Below are 3171 nucleotides of genomic sequence, written 5' to 3' on the forward strand. Positions count from 1 at the left end.
GAAACACAGGATGAACATTTCAGCTCAGACGCTTCAGAGTTTAAAAGCACAAAAAGCCTGAGCTGTCATCGCTCTCCAGAGATCCTCGTCCCGTCACACGGACACAACGTCTCACAACAGACAAGGAGACAGGGGAACTGTAAAAATAGTTCCAGGCTGCAAACCACTTGTTATATAATATCATATAATGTTAGACGTTTAAGCATTGCACACTGAGGTCAGTGGAGAAAACAAAAAAAGCAAAGGAAAATGCAACCTGCGGCTCTTCGGGTGTTTTACAAAATATTTGCATTGAATGTGAACAACAGAATGACTGAAACGACACGATTCTGTTTGTAATGAACGGCAATAATTTGGGTTATTAACGTGAAGTAAGAGGAAAAAATGGAGGCAAATGTTTTCAAAGTCATATTTTAACATATTATTAGGTAGTGTACAAATATCACATATTTAATTAGCCAGTAAAATATTTAGCTAGCTAATTAAGTAAATACTTAGCTTAGCTTGCTAAGCTAACACAATAGTTAGCTTCTAAATACTTAGCTAGCTAGATAAATATTTAGTTTGGAGCTAAATATTTAGCTCCAAACATATATTAGGTATTGTACAAATGTCACATATTATGTTGCAGTTTTCATCCAAGAGTTTTTAGCTATTTCACATTGTTTGAAGGTACTTAGTGAATAATAAAATGACATGACTCCTCATATTCATGTTGCCTCTGCGGATACAAAGACACAGCGGACTAGTTGATGCTAAATACCAACATCACTGTCCAAGGGAATTTCCGCATAAAACATGGCAACAAACTTCCGACCAATCACAACAGGCCTCAGCATAGGCTATGACGTACCTTGACTCCGCTGTAGCTTAGCTTGGTTCGTTAGCCGCGCTTCCGCGGTGATGAATCTTCATTTTGCGAACTTTGCGCCCAGTAAAGCTCACGTCCAGCTCGGTATTCCAGGCAATAAGGTAAAAAAATTAAATAAACAGAAACAAAATGAGTTTAAATGTTTGTATTCGACGAAGACGGTCGACTGAATCCACCTCTCCGTGTTTTCCTCTTTGTAGCGCTTTCCTCCCATGCCTACGTTCCAGCACCGTCTACGTTGTGACGTCACAACGTCCCGGGTAGTTTCAAAATGGAGGACGGCATGGTCTGTTTTTTTCTTTCCCCCAGTAGTTTGGTTCATTTTATGTCAAGTCAGAATCGTAGTAAGTGAGAATCGTAATTCTTTTGTGAATCGATTGTTCATCACTGCCTCTACTTTAGGATTTAAAAACCAGAGAAGAGGACGGAAGCGAATATGCATTTGACAAGTTTATCAGTAAGTAGTATTATTGTTATAATTATGTGTTTTCTTTTCTATCCTTGCACCGTGTGGCTTTGAAGACGAGTTTCTTGTTCAGCTTTTTTTTCTGCCTGTCGTCACGGTTCGGTGCTTTAATTCTGGACTTGAACGTTACTTTGGTGCAGAGATTTAAAGCTGTTGCTCCTGCTGAGATCAAGAGCCGAACCTGAAGCTAAACGGCGGTGAGCTGGTCTAATCCGGCCGGCGGCTTTTAGCGGAGGCGCACGGCTCGCCGGAACACCTGATCCAGCAGGAGCAGCGGCCAAATGGGCCACACCTTCAGCGTTACAACGGCAGCGACATCCTGTCATTATAACGTGATGATAAAAGAGAAGCTGGGGCCGCTGCATTCACTGACAGCTCGTCTGTGCCACTTTTGGATCGAATAAAAGGAGCTAAAATACTGGCTCCTTCGCATATTTCTTCTGTTTTGTAACCTGAATAAATTATAAAAGCAGTTCCAAATGATGATTTGCTTATTGAAGGGGGGGATGAAAGCTAAAACCAACTGAATCGGTTATGTTATCAATAAAGATCTTTTCCGGAAGCACCCTCGTACCATTTGCTCATTTGCGCATGCGCTGCGCTGAAGTTAGCGCTTACTTCTGCATTATAATAAATGAGACTATTTAGATTAATCAAACTGCTTTTTAATAATTCTCCTAATGAATGATAATTGTCATGATTTATTTCAAAGATTATACTCATGGAACTGTTAGCTAGTAGCTAGCGTCAATGCGCCCTCTGGTGGACTCATCATTCTCCAATATTTATTATAATTTTACATCTTTATGGCCTAAATATTATGTTGCTGTTTTGTTTAGCTTCCTGTCAGCAATAACTCGATGTAATGAAAGGCGGCGGCTCACAGGTTGTAATTCCTGCATCATCAGGCTGCTGGGTTGGGAATTCGTCGGCGTCGCTCCGGGGATCCTCAGGCCTGCAGGTCCTCCGATAACAGCAGCAGAAATTGGTCGTTTCTTTTAAGACAGTCCATTAATATTACACAAATGAGGTTTTAAATCATTCCCCTGTGCAATCTGTTATCTGAAGGGCAGAGCGTTTCCTTGTCACAGCGAGTGGAAAAGCATAATCAGAAGTTATATTTTGGAATATTAAAGCATTCAAATCATTTTAGATTTTTCTCCTGTAACTTTGTCGATTTATAAAGTCTGAAATGAGCCTCAAACCTCCAGCTTGTTCTCTTTTGTGCACAGTAACGAGGGTAATAACATCTCCAGCACACAAGCTCTTCAGCTCAGTAATGGAGATTTGATTTACTCAGATCTGCCCTCTGGGTCCGTGTTGCCTGAGGCCAGTGTTACAATGGCTTCTCATCTCTCTTTTTCTTTTTTTCTGCCTCATTTTCCAGAGCTGCACAATTCTTTCATCTCAACAAGAAAAAAAAGAAGCACAGGGTTTTTTCCCCCCACAAAATTACAATTCAAGTATTCAGTGGGTGATTAAGAAGGAAAGCGAACTGGCTTGGCTAACATGGCAACCTTAACCCAGATCTTGGCTAAAACGTCACTCTGAGATAAACGTGAGCAGAGATGGAGAACAGCCTTTCATCTCTCACAGAGATTTCTCCCACATTTGACAGAGAAACTGTAGGAACTGAATTTTAAAGTGTCTTTAAAATGACAAAAACACCACAGCATTACAATATTTATGCAACATCTGCAGCAGGAACAGAAAGCAGCATAACTTTCCTGTCCTGTTTGAAGCTTCCAGTCCCTCAAAACAATGTATTCACTGTATAAACTCTGTATTTTTGTAACTGCCTGGATTATTTTCAGACATATTTCAGATTATTGTT

The 3171-nt window shown here is 40.4% G+C and overlaps 1 long non-coding RNA gene across 1 annotated transcript; it reads left to right on the forward strand.

Moving 5' to 3' along the window:
- The first annotated feature begins 835 nt into the window (after positions 1-835).
- Positions 836-2464, forward strand: LOC114148963 (uncharacterized). Its single transcript, XR_003596395.1, has 4 exons — positions 836-972; positions 1072-1157; positions 1274-1328; positions 2246-2464. It is a non-coding gene; the product is annotated as an uncharacterized LOC114148963 (long non-coding RNA).
- The last annotated feature ends 707 nt before the right edge of the window (positions 2465-3171 follow it).

The sequence above is a fragment of the Xiphophorus couchianus genome, chromosome 7, assembly GCF_001444195.1.
Source record: "Xiphophorus couchianus chromosome 7, X_couchianus-1.0, whole genome shotgun sequence".
Classification (NCBI taxonomy): domain Eukaryota; kingdom Metazoa; phylum Chordata; class Actinopteri; order Cyprinodontiformes; family Poeciliidae; genus Xiphophorus; species Xiphophorus couchianus.